General features: G+C 43.7%; 1 pseudogene; it reads left to right on the top strand.

The window, feature by feature from the left end:
* Positions 1–15294, top strand: part of LOC119314762 — a 33280-nt pseudogene that overhangs the window by 17146 nt on the left and 840 nt on the right.

Consider the following 15294-nt stretch of genomic DNA (forward strand, 5'->3'; position numbering starts at 1 on the left):
GAATATTTTTGCTTGGATCATATAGATCACAAGAAAGGTTAAACCAAACAATGGAAAGGAAAATGTGATTATCAGATTAAACAGAACAATGGAAAGGAAAATGTGTTTAAACACATATTTCAGGGGTATATCCTTCCCAAGGGCAAATAGGGCATGATATCCATGACGGGATAAAATGTAGAAAACCCTTCAGGAAAGGGGGGGAGAACTTTCATGATATTACCCATACAACGGTGTTAGGATAATTGATGAAGAAAATGCAGCAAGGTGCTTCAAATGTTCCTTTTGAAGTTCGGAGTACCACATACATGTTTCGAGATAGCATTGACAAGATCTTCAAGCTAAGGTCAGACCTTGGATACACAAAGGATCCATCAGGAAAAACTTATAGAATAAGTCTCACAATTTCCTCATGGAAGCATGGATAACCTTGCTAAAAAGGAAGTTATAACAATAGGGCCTTCGGCCAAGTGTGCTAGGCACGACATCACCTTACCGGGTCACATAATAACCATTGTTGTAACTCTTGGAAATATGTTCCAACCATCATATTTGACCGAGATTCAGATTTGATTGGTGTCAGGATAACTCAGACTCAGGATGCCTGAGAAGAAAGGTGCAACACAAATTGTCGAGATGACATTGTAAGATTCTCGGGAAATGCACTATGGAAGTGAGCTCTGAAACAAGAGTTCATCAGTAAACCAAGGAGAGGATGAGGAGGTGGCTGATAGGCTCAGCAACAAATCATCGAGATTTCCAAAGGATTGATTTCCACAATTATGTGAATAAGGAAATATCATTTGTCGGATCAAATGATATAATGATGTATGCTCGAGGGAAACATACACAACTGAACAATGATAGAAGGGTGCACCCAGGAATCTGGACTAGGTAGCACGATCAATGTTCGAATGATGATTCAATAAGCAATAGACTTAGAACGAAACTGTAGACCAATAACTTCAAAGCAATAGGGTTGCTAGAAGTTTAGAATTTACACATCATAGACCATTTGTAGGTATTCCGGTTAGAAACAACACAGAGACCAAGAAATGAACACAAAAGGCGAGATATATTACTATATCAAGAATTCTCAAGAGGTGGTAAAATTACCAGGACATTCTTGACATAAAAGGTGGTGATATTCCAAGGTAAAGAAGAACAAATGCTGGATAGCAAGGACCTCAAGGTATAACACAAAACACGAATAAGTTTGTGTTGAACGGAAGGCAATAAAGTGGTCGGTGATAACACAAACCATTGAGGGGCGAGGATGGCATTACTCATCAAGAATTCGATATATATCTTGGAAGAGCTCAGGATGTTGATGATGACCACGACACATTTGTCAAGAGATTTCATGAAGATGTAATTGGTCGGCGATGACATCAAGTCAAATGATGATGCAGCGAAAGTCAAATAATATTTGAAGAAGAACTCATAAGAAGTTATGCAGTTCCGTGATAATCTCGAGATACCATAGGGGGTAACACTTGATGACAAATCAGAGTAGAGGTTGGACTGGGGTATTGCTCTACAGAAGACAAGCGCTTAAACTTGCACACGAAATGGTATTTAAAGGAGAACATGGTCGGAACCACGATTGCAAAAGGCCAGATCCCAGATATAAGATGAACTTATACCAAAGGAATAATTAATTTAAGAGAAGCTTTAATGATAAGATCTACATCGTGTCCATGGGCATGAACACAAAGTTCAAGGTCGACTCCCACTTCTCCAATGCATAACCTTTCATTCACTTCTCACTTTCGAAGAAGTTGTAGTGTTGAAATTTTATCTGGCAAAATACCAGAAGTGTATGACTCGTGAATGAAGGAAATATGCCCTAGAGGCAATAATAAAGTTATTATTTATTTCCTTATATCATGATAAATGTTTATTATTCATGCTAGAATTGTATTAACCGGAAACATAATACTTGTGTGAATACATAGACAAACAAAGTGTCACTAGTATGCCTCTACTGGACTAGCTCGTTAATCGAAGATGGTTATGTTTCCTAACCATAGACATGAGTTGTCATTTGATTAACATGATCACATCATTAGGAGAATGATGTGATTGACATGACCCATTCCATTAGCTTAGCACCCGATCGTTTAGTATGTTGCTATTGCTTTCTTCATGACTTATACATGTTCCTATGACTATGAGATTATGCAACTCCCGTTTACCGGAGGAACACTTTGTGTGCTACCAAACGTCACAACGTAACTGGGTGATTATAAAGGTGCTCTACAGGTGTCTCCAAAGGTACATGTTGGGTTGACGTATTTCGAGATTAGGATTTGTCACTCCGATCGTCGGAGAGGTATCTCTGGGCCCTCTCGGTAATGCACATCACTTAAGCCTTGCAAGCATTGCAACTAATGAGTTAGTTGCGAGATGATGTATTACGGAACGAGTAAAGAGACTTGCCGGTAACGAGATTGAACTAGGTATTGAGATATAAGTCATACTGCTTACCAGCATGTCATACTTTGGTTCGGCGGTATTGTTGGATGAAGCGGCCTGGACCGACATTACGCGTACGCTTACCGAGACTGGTTCTACTGACGTGCTTTGCACACAGGTGGCTGGCGGGTGTCAGTTTCTCCAACTTTAGTTGAACCGAGTGTGGCTACGCCCGGTCCTTGCGAAGGTTAAAACAGCACCAACTTGACAAACTATCTTTGTGGTTTTGATGCGTAGGTAAGAACGGTTCTTGCCAAGCCTGTAGCAGCCACGTAAAACTTGCAACAACAAAGTAGAGGACGTCTAACTTGTTTTTGCAGGGCATGTTGTGATGTGATATGGTCAAGACATAATGCTAAATTTTATTGTATGAGATGATCATGTTTTGTAACCAAGTTATCAGCAACTGGCAGGAGCCATATGGTTGTCGCTTTATTGTATGCAATGCAATCGCGCTGTAATGCTTTACTTTATCACTAAGCGGTAGCGATAGTCGTGGAAGCATAAGATTGGCGAGACGACAACAATGCTACGATGGAGATCAAGGTGTCGCGCCGGTGACGATGGTGATCATGACGATGCTTCGGAGATGGAGATCACAAGCACAAGATGATGGCCATATCATATCACTTATATTGATTGCATGTGATGTTTATCTTTTATGCATCTTATCTTGCTTTGATTGACGGTAGCATTATAAGATGATCTCTCACTAAATTTCAAGATAAAAGTGTTCTCCCTGAGTATGCACCATTGCCAAAGTTCGTCGTGCCCAGACACCACGTGATGATCGGGTGTGATAAGCTCTACGTCCATCTACAACGGGTGCAAGCCAGTTTTGCACACGCAGAATACTCAGGTTAAACTTGACGAGCCTAGCATATGCAGATATGGCCTCAGAACACTGAGACCGAAAGGTCGAGCGTGAATCATATAGTAGATATGATCAACATAGTGATGTTCACCATTGAAAACTACTCCATTTCACGTGATGATCGGTTATGGTTTAGTTGGTTTGGATCACGTGATCACTTAGAAGATTAGAGGGATGTCTTTCTAAGTGGAAGTTCTTAAGTAATATGATTAATTGAACTTAAATTTATCATGAACTTAGTACCTGATAGTATCTTGCTTGTTTATGTTTGATTGTAGATAGATGGCCCGTGCTGTTGTTCCGTTAAATTTTAATGCGTTCCTTGAGAAAGCAAAGTTGAAAGATGATGGTAGCAATTATACGGACTGGGTCCGTAACTTGAGGATTATCCTCATTGCTGCACAGAAGAATTACGTCCTGGAAGCACCGCTGGGTGCCAGGCCTGCTGCTGGAGCAACACCAGATGTTATGAACGTCTGGCAGAGCAAAGTTGATGACTACTCGATAGTTCAGTGTGCCATGCTTTACGGCTTAGAATCGGGACTTCAACGATGTTTTGAACGTCATGGAGCATATGAGATGTTCCAGGAGTTGAAGCTAATATTTCAAGCAAATGCCCGGATTGAGAGATATGAAGTCTCCAATAAGTTCTATAGTTGCAAGATGGAGGAGAACAGTTCTGTCAATGAGCATATACTCAAAATGTCTGGGTATAATAATCACTTAATTCAACTGGGAGTTAATCTTCCGTATGATTGCGTCATTGACAGAATTCTCCAATCACTTCCACCTAGCTACAAGAGCTTCGTGATGAACTATAATATGCAAGGGATGGATAAGACAATCTTCGAGCTCTTCGCAATGCTAAAAGCTGCGGAGGTAGAAATCAAGAAGGAGCATCAAGTGTTGATGGTCAACAAGACCACTAGTTTCAAGAAAAAGGGCAAGGGGAAGAAGAAGGGGAACTTCAAGAAGAACAGCAAGCAAGTTGCTGCTCAAGAGAAGAAACCCAAGTCTGGACCTAAGCCTGAAACAGAGTGCTTCTACTGCGAGCAGACTGGTCACTGGAAGCGGAACTGCCCCAAGTATTTGGCGGATAAGAAGGATGGGAAGGTGAACAAAGGTATATGTGATATACATGTTATTGATGTGTACCTTACTAGAGCTCGCAATAGCACCTGGGTATTTGATACTGGTTCTGTTGCTAATATTTGCAACTCGAAACAGGGACTACGGATTAAGCGAACACTGGCGAAGGACGAGGTGACGATGCGCGTGGGAAATGGTTCCAAAGTCGATGTGATCGCGGTCGGCATGCTACCTCTATATCTACCATCGGGATTAGTATTAGACCTAAATAATTGTTATTTGGTGCCAGCGTTGAGCATGAACATTATATCTGGATCTTGTTTGATGCGAGATGATTATTCATTTAAATCAGAGAATAATGGTTGTTCTATTTATATGAGTAATATTTTTTATGGTCATGCACCCTTGAAGAGTGGTCTATTTTTGATGAATCTCGATAGTAGTGATACACATATTCATAATGTTGAAACCAAAAGATGCAGAGTTGATAATGAAAGTGCAACTTATTTGTGGCACTGCCGTTTAGGTCATATCGGTGTAAAGCGCATGAAGAAACTCCATACCGATGGACTTTTGGAACCACTTGATTATGAATCACTTGGTACTTGCGAACCGTGCCTCATGGGCAAGATGACTAAAACGCCGTTCTCCGGTACTATGGAGAGAGCAACAGATTTGTTGAAAATCATACATACAGATGTATGTGGTCCAATGAATGTTGAAGCTCGTGGCGGATATCGTTATTTTCTCACCTTCACAGATGATTTAAGCAGATATGGGTAAGCAGGTATGGGTATATCTACTTAATGAAACATAAGTCTGAAACATTTGAAAAGTTCAAAGAATTTCAGAGTGAAGTTGAAAATCATCGTAACAAGAAAATAAAGTTTCTACGATCTGATCGTGGAGGAGAATATTTGAGTTACGAGTTTGGATTACATTTGAAACAATGCAGAATAGTTTCGCAACTCACGCCACCCGGAACACCACAGTGTAATGGTGTGTCCGAACATCATAATCGTACTTTACTTAATATAGTGCGATCTATGATGTCTCTTACAGATTTACCACTATCATTTTGGGGTTATGCTTTAGAGACGGCCGCATTCACGTTAAATAGGGCACCATTAAAATCCGTTGAGACGACGCCTTATGAACTATGGTTTGGCAAGAAACCAAAGTTGTCGTTTCTGAAAGTTTGGGGCTGCGATGCTTATGTGAAAAAGCTTCAACCTGATAAGCTCGAACCCAAATCGGAGAAATGTGTCTTCATAGGATACCCGAAGGAAACTGTTGGGTACACCTTCTATCACAGATTCGAAGGCAAGACATTTGTTGCTAAGAATGGATCCTTTCTAGAGAAGGAGTTTCTCTCGAAAGAAGTGAGTGGGAGGAAAGTAGAACTTGATGAGGTAACTGTACCTGCTCCCTTATTGGAAAGTAGTACATCACAGAAACCGGTTTCTGTGACACCTACACCAATTAGTGAGGAAGCTAATGATGATGATCATGAAACTTCAGAACAAGTTACTACTAAACCTCGTAGATCAACCAGAGTAAGATCCGCACCAGAGTGGTACGGTAATCCTATTCTAGAAGTCATGCTACTAGATCATGATGAACCTACGAACTATGAAGAAGCGATGGTGAGCCCAGATTCCGCAAAATGGCTTGAAGCCATGAAATCTGAGATGGGATCCATGTATGAGAACAAATTGTGGACTTTGGTTGACTTGCCCAATGATCGGCAAGCAATTGAGAATAAATGGATCTTCAAGAAGAAGACTGACTCTGACGGTAATGTTACTGTCTACAAAGCTCGACTTGTCGCAAAAGGTTTTCGACAAGTTCAAGGGATTGACTACGATGAGACCTTCTCACCCGTAGCGATGCTTAAGTCTGTCCGAATCATGTTAGCAATTGCCGCATTTTATGATTATGAAATTTGGCAGATGGATGTCAAAACTACATTCCTGAATGGATTTCTGGAAGAAGAGTTGTATATGATGCAGCCGGAAGGTTTTGTCGATCCAAAGGGAGCTAACAAAGTGTGCAAGCTCCGGTGATCCATTTATGGACTGGTGCAAGCATCTCGGAGTTGGAATAAACGCTTTGATGGTGTGATCAAAGCATTTGGTTTTATACAGACTTTTGGAGAAGCCTGTATTTACAAGAAAGTGAGTGGGAGCTCTGTAGCATTTCTGATATTATATGTGGATGACATATTGCTAATCGGAAATGATATAGAATTTCTGGATATCATAAAGGGATACTTGAATAAAAGTTTTTCCATGGAAGACCTCGGTGAAGCTGCTTACATATTGGGCATAAAGATCTATAGAGATAGATCAAGACGCTTAATTGGACTTTCACAAAGCACATACCTTGACAAAGTTTTGAAGAAGTTCAAAATGGATCAAGCAAAGAAAGGATTCTTGCCTGTGTTACAAGGTGTGAAGTTGAGTAAGACTCAATGCCCGACCACTGCAGAAGATAGAGAGAAAATGAAAGATGTTCCCTATGATTCAGCCATAGGCTCTATCATGTATGCAATGCTGTGTGCCAGACCTGATGTGTGCCTTGCTATAAGTCTAGGAGGGAGGTACCAAAGTAATCCAGGAGTGGCGGTCAAGAACATCCTGAAATACCTGAAAAGGACTAAGGATATGTTTCTCGTATATGGAGGTGACAAAGAGCTCATCGTAAATGGTTACGTTGATGCAAGCTTTGACACTGATCCGGACGATTCTAATCGCAAATCGGATACATATTTACGTTAAACGATGGAGCTGTCAGTTGGTGCAGTTCTAAACAAAGCGTCATGGCGGGATCTACATGTGAAGCGGAGTACATAGCTGCTTCGAAAGCAGCAAACGAAGGAGTCTGGATGAAGGAGTTCATATCCGATCTAGGTGTCATACCTAGTGCATCAGGTCCAATGAAAATCTTTTGTGACAATACTGGTGCAATTGCCTTGGCAAAGGAATCCAGATTTCACAAGAGAACCAAACACATCAAGAGACGCTTCAATTCCATCCGGGATCTAGTCCAGGTGGGAGACATAGAGATTTGCAAGATACATACGGATCTGAATGTAGCAGACCCATTGACTAAGCCTCTTCCACGAGCAAAACATGATCATCACCAAGGCTCCATGGGTGTTAGAATCATTACTGTGTAATCTAGATTATTGACTCTAGTGCAAGTGGGAGACTGAAGGAAATATGCCCTAGAGGCAATAATAAAGTTATTATTTATTTCCTTATATGATGATAAATGTTTATTATTCATGCTAGAATTGTATTAACCGGAAACATAATACTTGTGTGAATACATAGACAAACAAAGTGTCACTAGTATGCCTCTACTTGACTAGCTCGTTAATCGAAGATGGTTATGTTTCCTAACCATAGACATGAGTTGTCATTTGATTAACGGGATCACATCATTAGGAGAATGATGTGATTGACATGACCCATTCCATTAGCTTAGCACCCGATCGTTTAGTATGTTGCTATTGCTTTCTTCATGACTTATACATGTTCCTATGACTATGAGATTATGCAACTCCCGTTTACCGGAGGAACACTTTGTGTGCTACCAAACGTCACAACGTAACTGGGTGATTATAAAGGTGCTCTACAGGTGTCTCCAAAGGTACATGTTGGGTTGGCGTATTTCGAGATTAGGATTTGTCACTCCGATTGTTGGAGAGGTATCTCTGGGCCCTCTCGGTAATGCACATCACTTAAGCCTTGCAAGCAATGCAACTAATAAGTTAGTTGCAAGATGATGTATTACAGAACGAGTAAAGAGACTTGCCGGTAACGAGATTGAACTAGGTATTGAGATACCGACGATCGAATCTCGGGCAAGTAACATACCGATGACAAAGGGAACAAACGTATGTTGTTATGCGGTATGACCGATAAAGATCTTCGTAGAATATGTAGGAGCCAATATGAGCATCTAGGTTCCGCTATTGGTTATTGACCGGAGACGTGTCTCGATCATGTCTACATTGTTCTCGAACCCATAGGGTCCGCACGCTTAACGTTACGATGACAGTTTCATTATGAGTTTATATATTTTGATGTACCGAAGGTTGTTCGGAGTCCCGGATGTGATCACGGACTTGACAAGGAGTCTCAAAATGGTCGAGACATAAAGATCGATATATTGGACGACTATATTTGGACACCGGAAAGGTTTCGGGTGAGATTAGGACAATACCGGATCACCGGGAGGTTATCGGACCCCCCCCGGAAGGTATATGGGCCTTATTGGGCCTTAGTGGAAAGGAGGGGAAAGGAGCAATGGAGGGGGTGTGCCCCCCAAGCCCAATCCGAATTGGGAGGGGGGCAGGCCCCCCTTTCCTTCCTCCCTCCTTCCTCTTCCTTCCCTCTCCTACTCCTAATAGGAAAAAGGGGAGTCCTACTCCTGGTGGGAGTTGGACTCCCCCCTAGGGCGCGCCAACCTCCTTGGCCGGCCCCCTCCTCCACTCCTTTATATACGGGGGCAGGGGGGCACCCCATAGACATAACAGTTGATCATTGATCTCTTAGCCGTGTGCGGTGCCCCCTCCACCATAGTCCTCGATAATATTGTAGCGGTGCTTAGGCGAAGCTCTGCGACGGTAAAACATCAAGATCGTCACCATGCCGTCGTGCTGACGGGACTCATCCCCGACACTTTGCTAGATCGGAGTCCGGGGATCGTCATCGAGCTAAACGTGTGCTAGAACTCGGAGGTGCCGTAGTTTCGGTGCTTGATCGGTCGGGCCGTGAAGACGTACGACTACATCAACCGCGTTGTGCTAATGCTTCCGCTTCCGGTCTACGAGGGTACGTAGACAAAACTCTCCCCTCTCGTTGCTATGTATCACCATGATCTTGCGTGTGCGTAGGAAAATTTTCGAAATTACTACGTTCCCCAACAGTGAAAACTTTCGAGTTCACACGGTTTAGAGAAGGCATATGTTCAACCCATAGGGGCTTCTTAGAAACATATACCACAAGTTTCAAGAGTAAATATCACCAGCTTGAAAGTAGAGCAAGGTTGAGAAAGTAGATGATACAATTTACCAAAGGCATTATGTATCCGAGGGAAGGCTTACAAGGTTATTGAATATGAAGGACACTGTCAGATAAAATCCATTAAAGGATCTGCCAGTCCATAACAGAGCTGATGTGAGCATCGACACACAACCAGAGGAAGTAACAATGCAAAGGTATTGGATTATGGAAATAACTGACTAATCCAGAGCTCAAATGCAAAGGAATTATGATTTTCAAATCAAGGGATCAGAAGCAATGTTCTGATTAGGGATGGATAAGTTGAATAGCCTTAGGGGTACAATCGACGGCAATTGGATTTGTTGAGAACCAGCTCATGTTTAAAATGACGTCTGAGCCGGAAAGATAATTTAAAAGGATCAACTGATGATTGCGTGCATTCGCACTCATGTTGAATCAAAGGGATCAAAATGACGGTGCCTAAGGATACTAACGAATATTGCCAGACATATGGAAAGCAAACATCATGCAAGCAGACAAGTATTGTAGAGCAATAAGCTACTAAGGATTTTTGGAGGATCGAATAGTATTTCGATGACCATTGTGAAACACATGAACAACTGGGGGATGAGCGGATACTCGATAAGTGTGAGAATTATCCGTAGGGGTACTCAGGTGACAAAGAACACCAAGGCAGTAAGCTCAAAGGATTATCGAAACAACGATGAGTATTTCAGGGTATCTTGTAATAACAAGACCAACTGAGAATAAAAGTAAGTTCGACAGGTGTAAGTATTTATCCATAGGGAATTTTCGGTGGTAGGGAATTGCAAAAGCAACAGGCACACGGTCTCGAGAAAATATCGGAGAGTATTGTCAGAATCTTCTGTTGAAGCAGTCGATCATCCGTAATGAAAGGGTTCTCCGGCAGGAAGTGGTAACGAGAACCTAGAATTAGATTTTAGCAAAATCATTTATCCCGAATAGAAGAGAGATCAGAGTCCCAGAGTATAGATCGAGGAATAAAAGATCCTAATAACACCCGATGGCGACGTGGGCCCAAGGACCGCACAGCCAAGTTAGTAAAACAATTTCTATCGACTAGACTCAACTTCGGCCAAGGAGTGTGGAAGGGGGATTCCTACAGGCAGTCGGCTCTGATACCAACTTGTGCCGCCGCCGATTTGACCGTACACTAATCATACACGCAAACGTGTACGATCAAGATCAAGGACTCACGGGAAGATATCACAACACAACTCTACAAATAAAATAAGTCATACAAGCATCATATTATAAGCCAGGGGCCTCGAGGGCTCGAATACAAGAGCTCGATTGTAGACGAGTCAGCGAAAGCAACAATATCTGAGTACAGACATAAGTTAAACAAGTTTGCCTTAAGAAGGCTAGCACAAACTGGGATACAGATCGAAAGAGGCGCATGCCTCCTGCCTGGGATCCTCCTAAACTCCTCCTGGTCGTCGTCAGCGGGCTGCACGTAGTAGTAGGCACCTCCCGAGTAGTAGCAGTCGTCATCAACGGTGGCGTCTGGCTCCTGGACTCCAACGGCTGGTTGCAGCAATCGGATATAGGAAAGGGGAAAAGGGGGAGAAAAGCAACCGTGAGTACTCATCCAAAGTACTCGCAAGCAAGGAGCTACACTACATATGTATGCATTGGTATCAAATGGAATAAGGGTATCATATGTGGACTGAACTGCAGAATGCCGGAATAAGATGGGGATAACTAGTCCTGTCGAAGACTACGCTTCTGGTAACCTCCATCTTGCAGCAGGAGAAGAGAGTAGATGGTAAGTTCCACCAAGTAGCATCGCATAGCATAATCCTAACCGATGATCCTCCCCTCGTCGCCCTGTGAGAGAGCGACCACCAGTTGTATCTGGCACTTGGAAGGGTGTGTTTTATTAAGTATCCGGTTCTAGTTGTCATAAGGTCAAGGTACAACTCCAAGTCATCCTGTTACCGAAGATCACGGCTATTCGAATAGATTAACTTCCCTGCAGGGGTGCACCACATAACCCAACACGCTCGATCCCATTTGTCCGGACACATTTTCCTGGGTCATGCCCGGCCTCGGAAGATCAACACGTCGCAGCCCTACCTAGGCACAACAGAGAGGTCAGCACGCCGGTCTAAATCCTATGGCGCAGGGGTCTGGGCCCATCGCCCATTGCACACCTGCACGTTGCGTACGCGGCCGGTGAGTAGACCTAGCCTCCCTTATACAAGAGTAGGCGTTCCAGTCCAACCCGGCGCGCGCCGCTGAGTCGCTGACGTCATGAAGGTTTCGGCTGATACCACGACGTCGAGTGCCCATAACTGTCCCCGCATAGATGGTTAGTGCGTATAGGCCAGTAGCCAGACTCAGATCAAATACCAAGATCTCGTTAAACGTGTTATTTTGAAATAACCGCGAAAGCCGACCAGGGCCAGGCCCACCTCTCTCCTAGGTGGTCTCAACCTGCCCTGTCGCTTCGCCACAAAGATCCACTCAGAGGGCCGTCGGGACAAACGTCCTTTTGGACCCAATCCGTGAATCACTCGCGGGTACTCCTACGAGCCGAGCCGTCTTTAGTCACCACAAGTATCATATATTATGTATATATATATACCCGTGATCAACTCCCGAGTGATCACGGCCCGATAGTATAGCATGGCAGACGGACAAGAATGTATGGCCACTGATGATAAACTAGCATCATATACTAAGCATTAGGATTGCAGGTAAAGGTAACAACAGTAGTAGCAAGGACATGCTATGCATCAGGATAGGATTAACGGAAAGCAGTAACATGCTACACTACTCTAATGCAAGCAGTATAGAGAGTAGATTAGGCGATATCTGGTGATCAAGGGGGGGGGGGCTTGCCTGGTTGCTCTGGCAAGTAAGGGTCGTCAACAACGTAGTCGGACGAGGCACCAGCAGCAGCGTCAGCCTCGTAGTCTACCGGAGAGAAGAGGGGGAAGAAACAATGAATACAATGCAAACAGATGCATAACGATGCATGACATGACAAGTAGCGGTGTTAGGGGTGCCCTAACGCGGTATGAGGTGACACCGGTGAAGGGGGGAAACATCCGAGAAAATATCCCCGGTGTTTTGCTTTTTCGGACAAAAGAATCGGAGAGGGAAAGTTGCGTGTTCACAATGCTAGGGATGCGTGGCAGACGAACGAGCTATGTATTCGAGTTCGTCTCGTCGTTCTGAGCAACTTTCATGTACAAAGTATTTTCATCGGAGTTACAATTTATTTTACATTAAATTTCGAAGTTTTAAACATTTTCTAAAATTATTATTTTATTTAATTCAAAATTCAAATAAATACTAAATGCTATGGGTACACAGAGAAGTGTACCCATGGGTGTAATGTGTGGCTGACAATAGGTCAAGGTAAAAGTCAACAGTGCACAGTCAGCAGCTGACTCAGTCTACGTTGACTAGTCAACATGGTCAAAGGGCCCGCATGTCATGGACTGGTGTTAAACTATTTTAACTAATTGGTTCTATTTAGAAGTGGGACCCATATGTCAGTGGGACATGTGTTCAAATTATTTTAGTAAACAATTTACCTAGTGGGGGCCCATGTAATAGACTCAAAATGGGGTGTGTTAGTACTAGAGAGGGCTTAGTCCCTAATCTAATCAGGGCCGGTCTCCATGGCAATTGCCCAGCCGGTCACACACACACAGAACACCCATGGTGCTCTTGACCATGGTCAAGGCCATGGCCAGCAATAGCAGCTACAGCGAGAGCAGGTAGCAGCGGCAACCAGCGGCAATAGCAAAGAGCAGCAACTGCGGCAAGAGTAGCAGCGGTCGGAGCATGGTGTTTATGGCGGATCAGTTGCAGCTCGAGGGTGAGCAAAAGGAGCATCTAGGAAGCAGCTATAGGTCACTACAGGCACGACGGAAGACACTGGGAGGCTCAGAGAGCTCGGCAACGAGAGGCACGTCGTCCACGGCGACGGCGAGATTCGGCGCTTGCGGGGAGCGGTGATACATCATGGAATCGACGGGGAAATTAGGGGGAATCGCCGAGGAGCTCACCGCGGGGCACAAGAAAGGCCGGTGGAAGGTTAGGAGCGGCAGACGGCGGCGAATTTGACGAGGATGTCCGGCGGCGTCCGAGGAAGAAGATGAAGCGGGCGGCGGCGTTGGAGTTCTACAGCGTCAATCTGGTGGTGTAGACGAAGTAGAGGAGTACGTCCGTCTTCCTGCACATCTTCTCAGGCGACAGCAAGCGTGCTGGCCGCGGCTACGATGATGGCCATGGCGGGCAGCCGCTCGGGCACGAACAAAAACGATGATGGCGGCACAAGAGGGTGAGATGAGGGGGGCTAGGGTTCGCGTACGGGGTCAAGGAGGGCCTTATAGACGCCAGGGTGGGGCTAGATGTTCGGCACGTGGCCATCCATGGCCACGGACGATGGCGCGGCGTCCACCCAGCCTCTGATGAACAGAGAGGTTGGGGACGAGCTCCAGGTGGGCTGGGCCTTGCCTGTTCACATCAAGGCCGGTGCATAGTAGGTTAGTTTCTGTTTACTTTCTTTTTATTTATTTCTATTTTCATTTTAATCTTCAATAGTAAAATAGTGTTATAAAATATGAAACTTGTACCTTAATTACTATTGCAATTCAGGCCAGAGCAACAATTAGTTTGGTACAATAATAAAATAGGTTTGTATTTTTTTATTATTTAAAAGCATTTAATAATGGTTTTTAGCCCCTGTTTTATTCATTTAAGGGCATTTATTCACTTTGTAAAAATATTGGTTCAGCACTGTAATTATCTATGAATTATTTCTCACATTTTTCACATTTTAGTTTTGACATTTGAAAATCCTTATTGTTTGACTTTATTTTAAAGTTAAAATTTGAATCGGTAATAACCAACCTGGGACTAGCAACAGTAAAAATGAAGACATGTCACCATTAGCATGGTATTACTGTAGCTTAATTATCCGGGCGTCATATGTATTAGGAAAAATTGATCTCTGTTGTCAAAATACATACCTAGAGAACAAAACCTAGACCCTCACCGTCCCCTCTGCCGCTAGGTCAAAGTAGATCGGCTGGTTGTCGTTGGCAGACGCGTAATAACCATCACTGCTTACCAATGCAGCCGTGCTCGAGGAAGCATTGATCGGTCCGAGCTTTCAAACGGTTTGTGGGTGCCTATGACCTAGCGTGGCAATGCATCACAAATCACACAGCCAAAATAAATAAAATATGATTTATAACACTACAAGATGAGAACTGAGAGGGATTAGTAAAGGTATATTAACCTTGGTCAATTCGTTGGCTGCAGTCTTAAGAATTGGCGAGAGGATCAGCCTGCGTTGCCGTATGAACCGAATCGCGGGCAGGGATAGTAGAGGCGGTAGGCGGGTAGGCGGGACGGGCACACGACGGCAGCGGCGTATCACTAATCCACCCACGCACGCGCTAATGACGAGAGGGAATTTCCAGCACCCAGGAGACCTTAGGGCATGTACAATGGTGCTATCTTAGGAGTGCCACGTAGGATAAATGATGTGGTGGAGGAGAGAGAACTCATAAGAGAAGGCTTGTCTTCTCTTATTTAAGATAAGACAAGAGATGATCTCTTAGCACAATATGTCTCACCACATTTTTAGAAATTTCTAGTTATTGAAGATAAGGCTAAGAGATGACCCATTTTAGACATTTTTTTGTCATCTCTAAATTAAATGCAAAACTTAAGATAAGACTATCTTATCAACCATTGTACATGCCCTTAGCAGAGGCCATACGCCAAATCAGGCCTTGCAATGTACTTGCACAGAAACAACTTTTACGT

This window comes from Triticum dicoccoides, chromosome 6A (assembly GCF_002162155.2).
Source record: "Triticum dicoccoides isolate Atlit2015 ecotype Zavitan chromosome 6A, WEW_v2.0, whole genome shotgun sequence".
NCBI lineage: Eukaryota > Viridiplantae > Streptophyta > Magnoliopsida > Poales > Poaceae > Triticum > Triticum dicoccoides.